The 12,881-nt window shown below is 56.0% G+C and overlaps 1 long non-coding RNA gene across 2 annotated transcripts; it reads right to left on the bottom strand.

Annotated features, from left to right (window-relative positions):
* Positions 1–8,447: 8,447 nt before the first annotated feature.
* On the bottom strand, positions 8,448–12,780 carry LOC136991701 (uncharacterized). Of its 2 annotated transcripts, none has more exons than XR_010883917.1 (3): positions 12,726–12,780; positions 11,820–11,990; positions 8,448–9,298 (listed from the first exon to the last, which is right to left on the bottom strand). It is a non-coding gene; the product is annotated as an uncharacterized lncRNA (long non-coding RNA). The 2 variants fall into 2 exon arrangements; XR_010883918.1 differs by lacking the exon at positions 12,726–12,780 and adding an exon at positions 12,196–12,365.
* Between the last annotated feature and the right edge of the window lie 101 nt (positions 12,781–12,881).

Genomic DNA, 12,881 nt, shown 5'->3' with positions numbered 1-12,881 from the left:
TTTACTCCAAGCTAAGAAAATTATTTCAAAACTTTCTCAGCTAAAATTACCTCATCAGTGACACCAAAGTGTGTCTGAATTCATGTAAATTGTTCTTTCAAAAACAAAACCCAACCTTAAACATAGCTGAAAACAATTAAAAATGTTTAAACTCCTTGCTTATACTGATTCAAACAAAGCTTTTTTAATTGAGTTCAAACATCAGTTCATCCAGAAATGTCTTCAAATCTTCTTCCTAAAAAAACAAAACATAACATAACAAAAAAACTCCCAAGATTGTTGTAAAAGAAGGCTGAAAATTGAACCAAAATATTGCACTTCAGAGCTTTGTTCAGCCAGAAAAAGTAAATGTTGAACTTTCCCATTTGCTGATTTTATGGTTTCTTCATCTTCCAGCCCAAATATGAAACAACCTTTTTCTTCATTCTTGGGGGAGAATTTCCACTGAACTGGAAAGTGCGTTTCTTACTCAGCTCTACTTCCAACACATGCGTTTTTCTGGGATGAACATCAGAGGTGCAGCTCTATGGCAGTCTGCACAGAAAGGTGCTGAAAAACGTTCTCTTTGCACATCAGAAGAAGACGGTAAGTCAAAAGACTATATTTTGAAGAGGAGTCCTCCGCGGGTGCACGCAGCTGAAGCTCCACGGTGGTTTGCAAACCCTTGGGTGTTAACAACTGGAATATGCTCAGATGCCTCCAATGTCCCACCGGCATTAGAGTGAGACTTCACAGCTGTTCTGCCAAAAAGAAAATAGTCCTGTGTTAAGGCACAGGACTAAGTGCTCTGTGAGAGATGGGTCCTGTCCCTGGATCTGCTATCCCCCACAAGCCTTTTAATCTTCCTTTCCCTTGTATTCCCAGATAGTAAGATCTACCTACCCCACAGTGTTGTTGTGAGGCTTAACTTGATAATCTTTATAAAGTGCCCAGGGATCCTTAAATGGAAGGAGCTGTAGAAGAGCAAAAAAAGAAAGAAAGGAAAAAAAAAGAGCTGGCCTGATTCTGCTCTCAAGTGGCCGGGGATGGACTCCCAGGGCGTTATGGCTGATTGACACAGGCAGGCAGGGGATCAGGATCAGGCCGTCCGTGTTAGCTGCCTCTCTGGAGGCATCATTGCAGAGCACAGGAGCTGTCTGGCATTTACCCCTTTTGGGCACCAGTAAGGGTGGCACTGGAGTGACCTGGACTTTGCAGCCCATGAGGAGACCTGTGCTTCTGCAAGGCCTTTGCTGTTACGCTCTGCATGAGATCCAAGTCTGCTTTGTCCCCCTTGCTTTAAATGCTATTAGCACATCTCTTCACCAATGAGATATTCCCCATGTAAGCAACAGTGGAGATCGTGGCCACCTATATGAGGTGCCTCTGCCCAGGAACCCTGAAAGATCAGCGAAGGGCCTCCCAGCTCGCCCTAAAAATGGTGAGGGTTGCAGGCAAAAGCGCATGTGTTTTTTTCACAAAGATATCAATTGATCCAACAAAAGATACACCCTGTCCCTGCACACCTGCTCTTCTTTTCTCTTACTACTATTTTTACATTACTAGCAAAAAAATGTTAAGCCAAAGTAATCTCAGACTGCTTGGGGGCATTCAAGACCCCGAGAGCCACGGCACAGGTTGTGGCTCAGTGTCCAGCTCCAGCAGAGGTTCCAATTTCCTTGATGCCAACTGGTAAGGATCTCTGCCGTCACCTCCCTTTCTATTAAAGAGGGCCAGGGAGGCTCCAGGGCTGGTTAATTAGCCGGATCTTTGCACCTAGAAAGCACTTTGCCTTGTCAATGGGGTTGAGCCTGAGCTGCTCCATCCTGCAAGCCAGGAGCTAAAAACACCTAATCAAAGCACTGCCTTCAGCTAGGTACATTGCAAACTCGCATGGCTGTGTGTATAAGCGCATTGTGGTCTATAGACGTCTAGACGTCTCTATCTTTACTTGTATCTTCTCCACATGGAGCAATAGATAGACAGACAGACAGATGGATCAACAGAACAACAGAAACATCCAAGTCCAGGTTGCCCTCTCCTTCAATTGGCTTCTTTTTTTTTTCCTTCTTCTTTTCTTTCCAGTAAAAACTTCCAAAACTCAAGCAGTGCCCAGAAATCCCCCTCTCCTCTCCCTCCTACACTGTTAGTCCCAAGGACTCAGCAATATTTCTCTTGATTTGTGTGATTCTAACGGAGACGCTCCAGAAATCAGAGGTGCATCTGTCTCTCAAATGTGTTGCCTAACAGATATCACTGTTTATTAATAACATCAATACTGTATTAGTGATATAATAATGTGGGCTAATTGGATTTATATTTGCCAACATACCTGAGTATTTCTTCTACGGAACTGGACTTTTGCCTAATGATAACAGCATCATTTCATGATAAAATGACCTCTCGCATTATGATACCTTTTATGATTACAGTGCATTGCATATTTTCCTGCTTTTCCCCGCTACAAGGCCTCAAATGACCGAAGATTTTGCAGTCTGTACAGCACTCCCAGGTTGATGTGAATCTGACACTGGTATGCTGAGATTAGAGCAGCGCGGGCACTCTGCCGGGGTTTGGAAACAGCGTGTGTGCCACAGAGGCCCTGCCAACGCCAGCCCACGTGTCAGCGGAGTTAAGGGGTTGTCAGCTCTGCCGCTCTCGAATAATGACAACGCATTAGCAGCATTAGCAGCAGGAATACCTTCATTTAAACTGAAGAATCATACAGACCCAAACGGGGAGAATCAGAGCAGCGACCAGGCCTCCACTCCTCCCGCTCTGAAATGCAAGTTTGAAGCTTTATTTGCACCACTACAGGAATCTCCATAACATATTCCGAATTCCAGCTGAGATGAGCTAATCTGGGGAAGTTTGCAACGTTCTCTTGGCTGGAGAACAGCAGCATGGGGTGGGGTGGGGGGGGGTGCTCTGAACGTTTTTTGTGGAATATTTCTGGAAAGTTAGATGGACCTGTAATTAGGAAACAAAGAGCAAAAGGCCCGTGACATCACCTTGACTCCAGAAATCATGGTGTAGATCACATGCAAAGTAGTGCAATCCAAAGGAGCCCTGGCAGGAACTTGGAGATTAATTATTTTATTAGCACCAGCTCTGCTTATCCAGCCTCTGATCTAAACATCCCCAGCGCCAAAGGAGCTGAGTCCTATCCAGGTTCAGGTGTCCTAATACCCCTCAAGAGGTTTGAGGCTCCCAGTCCCTACGGGAGTTTGGGTCCTTCTTTCTTTTGCAAAGCAGCAGCTGAAGGGTTAAGGGGGGCCTGTATCCCCCCCAGCCCAGCGCCCTGAGCCTTAGGGAACTAGTTCATGGCAGATCCAGGTTGAAAGAGGAAGATTCCCAGAAAGCTTCCAGCTGCTTGCTACTGTCCCTTGCTGGAGGACACAGTCAATGTCAGATCACACAGTAACTCTGCAGGGGAGTTGTTTTCTTTTTTTTTCCCCTCACTGGAGAAGACTAAACTTTTTAACGATTTTTTTTTTTTTTTTTACATTTTCTATTTAAAATATTGTCAACATTTTGGTTTTTTGACTGCCAGTCAATCCAATCCGGTCCACCCCAAGGTCAAAGCAACCTTCAGCATTACCACTCAGTCCCGCCAGCACTACGTGCACACGTAACCTTGCTCGTTCTTTGCTCAAGCGAGAGCGTTTCACGTGGATTTGGCATTTGCAGGTTCGGCGCGTTGGGCGCTGAGCATCAGAATGAGAAACTAATGTTTGGCTTTGGGAGCAGGAAAAACTAAGGTTTAGAAGAAGAGGTGGGTTGGTTCAAACCCTTGTGACTGCAAAATTTGTCGGTGCAAAGAAAGAAGCGGCTATTCGGCCCAGAAGGAAATCGGCTGTGAAGCATCCGATGTGACACCGCATCCCCCTAGGAGGATTTGGGCGAGGTTTGGCCGTTTCCGACACCAAGCAGCCCCAGCTCCCCCCGCCGCCAGAGCGCAGCGCCGCGCTGGCCCCGAGGTGCGCGGTGCGCGGTGCCGGCGCGGGCGGGGGAAGCCCCGTCGGGCCCGGCCCTTCCCGGCGGCGGGGGGCGGCGGGGGGCGGCGGCGCGGCCCGGGCCGCTGACCCCAGCGCCGGGGAGTCTGGAGCGGAGCCGGCCCCGCCGCCTCGGCCGCCCGCCCCGCGCCGTCAGCCCACACCTCATCAATAGGGGCTGACAGCCGCCGCCGCCGCCGCCCCGCCGCCCCGCCGACGGCACCGACGCCGCCGCCGCCCGGCCCGGCCCGACCCGACTCGGTCCGACCCGGCGCGGAGCCCCCGGCCGCCCCGGCCGCGGCATGGCAAGGCCGGGATCGGGGGGCGAGCGGCCCCGGGGGCTGGCGTGCGGGCAGCCCTGGGGTTGCGGTGAAGGCAGCCCCATAGGCAGGGGTGCAGACAGGCCCGTGGGCTGGGCTGCAGGCAGCCCCATAGGTGCTGGGTGCGGGCAGCCCAATAGGCATGGGTGCAGACAGGCCCATGGGTTGGGGTGCAGGCAGCCCCATAGGTGCTGGGTGCAGGCAGCCCCATAGGCATGGGTGCAGACAGGCCCGTGGGTTGGGGTGCAGGCAGCCCCATAGGTGCCGGGTGTGGGCAGCCTGGGGTTGGGGTGCAGGCAGCCCCATAGGCACGAGGTGCGGGCAGCCCCATAGGTGCCGGGTGGGGACAGCCCTGGGATTGGGGTGCAGACAGACCCATAGGTGCCGGGTGCAGAGAGGCCCGTGAGTTGGCGTGCAGGCAACCCCATAGGTCTGGGCTGCAGGAAGCCCCATAGATGCCAGGTGCAGGCAGCCCTGGGGTTGGGGTGCAGGCAGCCCCATAGGCACAGGTGCAGACAGGCCCATGGGTTGGGGTGCAGGCAGCCCCCAGCACTGGGGTTCAGGTAGCCCCATAGCTGCCGGGTGCAGGCAGCCCCATGTGTTGAGGTGCAGGCAGACCTGTGAGTCGGAGCGTAGGGAGCACCATGGGCCCAGGGGTACAGACAGCTTCATGTGGGGGGGGTGAAGGCAACCCTGTGGGTCCAGGGGTCCAGGCAGTCCCACAAGCCTGGGGTAAAACCATCCCCACAGGTCCAGGCTACAGGCAGCACCCACTCGTCAGGGGGTACAAACAGCCCTGCAGGTCTGGGTTACAGACAGATCCGAGGGTCCAGGCTGCTGACAGCTCCGTGGGTCAGAAGGTTCAGGTCCGGGGGTAGAGACAGCGCCACTTGTCAGGGGGTGTAGGCAGACCCAGGGGTCTGGGGTAGAGAGAAACTCAGTTCTGGTGGTACTGACAGCCCCATGGGTCAGGACTTAATGGATGGACCCACAGAAAGACTTACACAAGGATAGATAACACAGAACAGAGATACAGCAGCAGATGTGGATGTATAGAGAATTGATAGCTATAGGCACATAGATAGGCATAGACCCATAGATGGGTAGATACCATAGATAGATATACATAGGTATTAATGCTGGTAGACAGACATAAACACATATGCAAATAGACACAGAAATAATTAGAAAGATAGATAGATAGACAGATAGATAGATAGATATTGGCTAAGGTTTTGCACTGCCAGGGCTCTAGCCCGCACATTCCCAGGCGGCTCAGCCTTCCCCTTGAAGCTAGGTTATTTTAGTCTCTCCAACGGGGTAAGTGGCTTTTTATTACCATTATTACTATCATTCACCTATAAATCACACCACCACCACATGCTTATAGCTGTACTGCAGGCCTGAACTGTGAACCGATTTCTAAAAGACAAGAAGGCAATTTCTCTAGTTTGCTTAATAGTTTATGATATATGTATTTTATATGCATTATTTTAATATTATTTGAAATCACCTGATAGTAAGAGCGAGCGATGGAGCTCTGTGGGCCCCGGCTGGTGCCCCACAGCTGCCCGGCGTCCCCGTGGGGAGCCCAGGCGGGACCCCCGGGGCAGCCCCACGCAAAACACGAGGCTGCCCACGGAGCACGTGCCGCCCCCGGGGCTCCCCCCCGCCCCCCTCCCCCCGGCTGTGACGTGTGGCCATTCATCGCCGGGGCACGCGCCGCCCCAGGGGCTCCCCCCACCCCCTCACGCACCTGGCGGTGACGTGTGCCCATTCATCCCCCGCGCCGGCCGCCCTAGGGGATCCCCCACCTGGCTGTGACGTGCGCCCGCTGGTTCCCACGCGCTCGGGAGCGCCATTCATAACGCGGCCCGCCGCAGTGGCAGGGCCCGCCGGGGTTTGGGGCGGTGCAGCCCCTCTCCCCTGGGAAGATCCCGCTCTGCGCGGGGCTTTCGCTGCTCCTCGCAGGTTGTGCAGACCGCAGAGGGCACGTGCGAGACGGCCCCGAGCCGTGAAATGCGGAGCCCAGAGACTCTAGGCTCTCTTCGCCTGGTTTTGACCGTAAAACTGAACAGAAATGTCTCTCCCTGAGACAGCCGCAGCACAGAGCCTCTGCGCAGCGCTGTACGCGCACGTGCACTCATGCAAGCAGCGATCCCGGCACACGCATTCCCATCCTGCAGCTCCTGTTTCTCTCCGGGCAGGGGAATACACGTCCGCTGGAAAAGTCGCAGTTCTAAGTGGATTCCTGATCCCCATTCCCCCTAAATCACCCAGGGACTGTCCCTCTCCCTCTTAGCCTCTCTCCCCTCCTGCTGCTCCGGAGCACAAAATGTTGCTCCACACTCATCCTCTCCTCGGCACTCACTGCTTTGCCCTCGGAGGAACTCGTCTGTATTTATTGCCCTTGGGGAAAAAGCAAAAACACAACAAACATTTAGGGGTGTGGGGGGGGGGGCGGAGAAAAAGAATTAAAATATGTCCCTGAATCATCGCTAAATCATGACGCCCTTTGGGCACCCCTCTCCAAAGCAGTTGTACCTGGCGGAGGGAGGGGGGGAGGAGGGGGGAGACTGGGAAGAAGGGGGAACATTTTAAGAGCGCTGTCGGCGTGTAAACAGACGTGATGTTTGTTTAGGAAAGTGTCTCTGAAGGTGTGACAAGAGACTTTGATAAGTGTGTGTGCGGGGGTAACTCTTCCAGCCAAACCAGGGCCCCCTCCAGCTCTGACACCTTCCTGCCCACACTCTCCCTCAGTTGCTTGGGGGGTCTTTGGGGCTTTACCCCCCCCCGATTCCCCCCCTTCCCCCAAACTGTAGGGTGGCCGCAGCCACGTGTGGGCTTTACTTAGGCTGGGACATCCTGGCACGGGTGTGTGGGCAGGGGTGCAAGGGGTTCCCTGGGTGCAAGGGGCTGCCGGAGCGAGGACTGCAAGGCTGGGGCGCGCGGCCGGGGGGGGGGGGGGCGGGCAGGGTGTCTTTGCCTCTCCCCGATCCCAAAGAGGATCAGTCCCCCGGGGTGCGTGGGGAGCGTGTGTGTGTGTGGGGGGGGGGGGGGGTCTGCCCTGGGAGTACTCACTCCGCCGGGCTTTGGTGAGCAGCACACGGGCTGTGCTTGGGGTTTGTGCTCCGTGGGGTCTGTGCTCCGTGGGGTTTGCGCAGGGGGGCCGCATCCCCCCCTCTTCCAGCCCCAAATCCCCTCCCGGTCCCAAAAGGCGAAGGAAAAGGCCGGGAGGCGGGTTCGCTCGGCGCAGCCGCCTGCGAGGAGCCGAGCTGCGGGGCCGGCGCGCAGCGGTGCCTCCCCGAGACATCGCCCGGGCTCGCCGGGCGCCTCGCCCCCGCCGGAGCCGCCCTCCCGGCCCGGGGCGGCCCGAGCCCGCGGGCTGCCCCCGCCGCCCCGGCCCTGCTCCCGCGGGACCCCCAGCTCCCTGGGGCGGCGAGGCCCGGCGGGGGCGGGGGGTCTTGCAAAGGCTGGGGTGAAACCAAGCGATCCTACCGGTTAAAGAGAGAGAGAGAGAGAAAAAAAAAAGAAAAAAAAAAGAAAAAAAGAAAAAAAAAGAAAAAAAGAAAAAAAAGAAAAAAAAGCAAAAACTCCGAGCAGCTTTCGGGCTTCCGAGCCTGCCCTTGACTGCATCTGGGACCCCTTTGCCTCCCAAATTAGATCAGATGCAAGGCATCGCCTTGCAAACCCCGCTGGTCGCATCCCCAGTAATCCCTACCCCTATAGATATATACTGCCCGTTGCAGGCTCCAGCCAAGGGCACCGGCGCGGCGCAGCCCGGTCCCCACGCGCGGCCGGGCCCGGAGCCTCCTCTGCTCCGCACGGGCTCCGCGGCAGCGGCCGTCCGCGCCTGCGAGCCGCGCTGGGGGCGCGCACCCACGCACCCCTTCCCCTGCTGCGGCCAACGCGCGTGATAAAAATCCTACCGAAATGCCCGTGCACGCTTGGCACAGGAGCTGAATTCATCCTTTTCGCTCTGCTAAAGTGATACTTTCCTGCCGCTTTTTTTTTTTGAACCCTTTTTTTTCCCTGTTTTTTTTTTTTTTTTTAATTCAATTCTCAGCACGGTCCTGCAGAGAAACATGCAAATACACTTCTTTCTCTCTGCCTCCCTCCCCCCCCCCCCCCAATTCCTGAGTGTTTTGTTCGTTGTTCGCTGCCACTCGCGGGCGCATCTATCTACATTTACAGCCTTAACTCTAAATCAGTTGCGGCATTAATTTCGATGCAAGGAAAAAAAGCCGGCATCGTATCGATTTATTTCCTTCCTCGGGGAGCAGGGGGGGACTGGAAAGGAGAGCGGAAAGGACGAGATTTGTTTTACTACGCTATGTTTAACTTGATTTCGTTAGCCGCTTGGCTTTTCAGGAAAGCGCGTTTGGGAATCACAGGAAAGAGATTCTCCGAGCGGAGGGCAGTGATTTTGTTGTTGTCGCCCCGCTGAACTCTGCTATGTCCCATTCTCTGCTTTTTCGCGCATTTAGGAAATAAGGAAAAACGTGTCCGAAATACATCAGTTCCCTCCCGTCTGTTAATTCGCGCGATTCGCACCACGGTGCGGTTCATCTCCGGGCTCCACGGCGGTGCTTTGCAACAAGGACTAATATTTCCCTGCCGAAAGCGGCTGGATCCGGCCACGCACACGCAAAATCTGTCACGGGAATTTTGTGATTATTCCTGAAATCCTGCCGGCCGTGCAGCTGGCGCATCGGGAACTCCTGGAAAAGGCTGCGCGAGAAAGGGAAGGCAGGCAGGTCCTTGAAATTTTCTCTGCTCCTGGCAACGGCAGCGAAGACACAGGCTGCTTGGGCACTTCGAAACGGATTTAATTAAATGTTTGCTTTTTTTTTTTAATAAAGCGCTGATTTTCAGCAGAAATTCAACAAACTTCGGAAAATCCGATCACACTTCTTTGGCAGAGAAAAGAATCGCCGGAGATTTTGAAACGAGTGGAGAGAAATATGCTTGTCCTCTGGAAATACGGCACATCTGGACACACAGCTGCTTGAAAAAAGACAACGATATATTTAATTTTTCTCTTCCTTCTCTGCATGTCGATAACACTATATTAATATGCATATTTATAACACACATACAGCGTCATAAATTACACTGCACATTTATATATGGGTGCACATATAAACATATATGTATATGCATAATACACATCCCTGTGCGTGTCTAATATGCATCATGTTCCACCTATATGCAATATTTGTATTTGTATGTATGTAACTATATACTCACCTGCAACGTAAATATAGTCAAATCATACACATCGTGTGTTTAAAGTATAAATAGTTATAACACCCGTAGTGTCATCGTTGCTTATATTTATATCTGTGATGTATTTATGCGCCCGTATTCGTATCCGTGCAATATTTATATCCGTGCCTGTCACTACATACACGGCTGCATTTGTATATTTGCCCTGATTTATTTTGAGCGGCGTTTTTAGCGTTTGCGAGTGCCGGCACGCAACCCCGGAGGGCAGGATCCCCCCCTCGCTGAGGTTTTCCGTCTGCAAACTCCCTGCTCATCCCCGTGCGCTGCAGAAATATTGGGAGGAAAGGGGAAAAGGCTGCGGGAGCCTTGGCGGGGCGAGGACGGGGGAAGCCCGTGTCCTGCGGGCAGCGGTTCCCACGGAGCCGGTGCAGCGCCGAGCGCTCGCTTCGCCTTCCAGCCCCCTCGATAAATTTTCCTTTTTTTTTTTCCCCTGCTCCCTAAACCTCGTCGGCTATTTTAGACGGAGAGGAAAAACACCTTCAGCCGGAGATTCCTGATTTCCTCGCAGATTTTTCTTTCGGAGCTGGAAAGCCGCTGCAGCCCCCCCCCCCCCAGCCACCCAACCGGGCCGGACCCCCAAATCTCCGGGCACCCCGCAGCAGCCCCGAGGGCTGGGCAAACTCCTGGACGTGCCACAGCCCGTGGAGAAGGGGAGGTTAACGTTATTAACGTTATTAACGAACATTATTCCTGGGGGGGGGGCGGCAGGACTGACCCCCGGTGTGGGAACCCCCCCCCCCCCGGCTGTGCAGACCCTCAGAGAAGGAGAGGTCGGAGCCACCCCGGGGTGAAATGAGCCCCCTGGGAGAGGGGGAAAGGGGTGTTGGGGGGGGGCAGAGCCGCCCTGGGGGGGGGGGGAGACAGGGTGGCCCCCTCCATGGGGTCCGTCCCTGGGGCAATGTCCCGCCGGGGGGGCTGGCGGGGACCCCCCCTCCCAATGCAGCGGGGTGCCGGCCGCCGCGAAGGCCTGGGCAGGGATGTTCCTGCGTTACTCCATGAACCTTTAGACCCAGAGGCCTTCTGCACCGCGAGGATGGGGGGGGCGAGGAGGGGGTGCCCGGCATGGGTGCCTTCACTGGGGGGGGGCAGCACCCCTAAAAAGGGTGGGTGGAGAAGGGGGGGGGGCACCTGGGACCTCGCCACTCTGATTTTGCGCAGGAGCTTGGAGAAATCCCCCTGTCCCCCTGCAACCTCCCCAGGGAAGGGGGGCTGCTTCCAAAAGGCTGGGTGCCCCCCCCTCCCCTGCAAGCTGGGTCCCTGCCGGCCGTGGGTGCCCCCCCAGGAGCGCGGGGGGGTGCAGAGCAGGGCTGCCCGGCTGGACTTTGCCTGCGGCGCGGGGCCGGCCGTGTGTGTGCGCGCACAGGGTGCTGCTTTAATTTTATTATTTATTTTATTTATTCATTCATTCATTTATTTATTTTTTTTATTTTGCCCGGCAATGAAACCTGGCGCCCGGCTGATGGTGCAACAGATACCAGCTTCCCTCCCCCCCCCACCCCCCCACCCCCACCCCTCCTCGCCTTTTCCTCCCATCGCCGCCCACTTCCACGTGACGTGGGCAAACCAGTCAGCGAGTGGGACTGGGGAGCCGGGGCCGCACTGGGAAGTTGGGGAGGGGGGGGGCAGGCAGAGCCCCGTTGCCCCCTGCGCTTTCCCCCCCCACACACACACGGAGCAAGAGCAGGAGGCAGCCGGGGAGGGAGGGGGGGGGCTCAGCCCAGCAGCCCTCTGCCTTCCCCACGGAGCGGGGGGGGGGGCCCTGCCCCACGGCCTCGGCCCCCCCGCCGCCCCTTGCCCCCCCCCAGCAGCGAAGGTGGGTAGCGCTTCTCTGTCGCCTGCTCGCTCTTCTTCTGCCGCTCGCCGTCACCGCCGGGCCCCCAGCGAGCCCCTTCCTATGGGCCTCCCCGAAAGCTTCCTCCTGTTGTTTCCCTGGGCTTGAAAACTGCCTCGATTTTGCTTTATAGATGATTTATTATTATTATTATTATTATTACTACTACTACTATAATTCTTAGGGTGCTCACCAACAGGAGGAGAATTCACCCCTCCTCCTCTCTTTGTGCCTGCGCGTTCTGCTCCTTTTTGGAGAGTCCCGTGGGAACGCTCCATCCTACCGCCCACGGACGCCCACGGGACACGCGTGCGCGCGTCGGCCGCACCTCCATCCCCTTGTTTTTTTGGGGGGGGAGCAGAGCTCCCCTAAACCCCCTTCTTCCCGGCTCGCTTCCATCCTTACCCGTTCCCCAAAGCGCCACGGGACGCTGCCTCCGGCTTCTCCCCCTTCCCTCGGCCGCCTGCCGGTCTCCCGCTGTCCTCCCGGGTATCAGCCCTTATCTCCTGGTTATCTCTGCCGCTGCTAAATTCAGCCCGGCGGAGGGGTTCAGCCTGGGGAATCTGCTCGTCAAATCTAAATCAGTTCCAAGAGTTATTTCGCCGGCCATAATTCCCCCCGCCCTGTCCAGCCCTACCCGGGGGTGAGACTGTTTTCCAGGCTCTCCCAACGATCCACGAAGAAAACAGCGGCTCAGATCGGTTTATTCCTCCCCGGGAGCGCTCTTTGGGAAGGGTATTTCCCTCCCGGCTCCCTCCACAAGCATTTTCCGGGCTCTCACCTTCGCGAACCGCACGCCGGCAACGACAGGCCTCTTGCCTGCGTCCCGCGGCCTGCGATAAGCCTTAGGCCTGGATCAGGCACCGCCGAAGGAGCCCAAATCAGGAACCAACCGGCAGGAGAAAAAACAACTTCAAGCACCCAACGCGCCCACCCCACCCGGCAGCTCTAGGAAACGCTGCCCCGGTCCCTTCGCCCAAGCCCCTTCCCCAGGGCGCTGCAAATCCAACGTTTCTGAGTTTATCAGCTGCGCCGTGACATCGGGGCTATCAATAATATCATAATTTCATTTCTCCCCCCCACCCTCCCCCTTTTCCCCTCCCCGCTCCCCCTCCGCAGCTACAGACTCCGGGTCGCCTCCGATCAGCCCCGATGCCAGCCCAGATCAAAAGCCGGCCCGGGGGCCATTAGCAACTTAAAGGACCGGTCGTACCTGCGGGACAAAGGTTTTGCTGCGGGCCCCGAGGCGAGCAGAGCCTCGCTGTCTCTCACCTTCCCGGCTCCCCACCCCCCCGCCAGCCCTGCTCTAACCTCCTTATCTCCTCCGCCCCGAGGTGGGCTCCCACCTCCTCCTCCTGCATCCCCGGCAGCATCTCCCGGCCCCTCTGCCTCCCCGGGAGGTGTTGTTGGACGGGGAGGGGGGGGGGGGGGAACGGCCAGGAGGAAGGGAGGAGACTCGCCGAGGTT

The sequence above is a fragment of the Apteryx mantelli genome, chromosome 3 (genome assembly GCF_036417845.1).
Source record: "Apteryx mantelli isolate bAptMan1 chromosome 3, bAptMan1.hap1, whole genome shotgun sequence".
Taxonomy (NCBI): domain Eukaryota; kingdom Metazoa; phylum Chordata; class Aves; order Apterygiformes; family Apterygidae; genus Apteryx; species Apteryx mantelli.
This window is presented reverse-complemented; position numbering and strand designations above follow the sequence as displayed.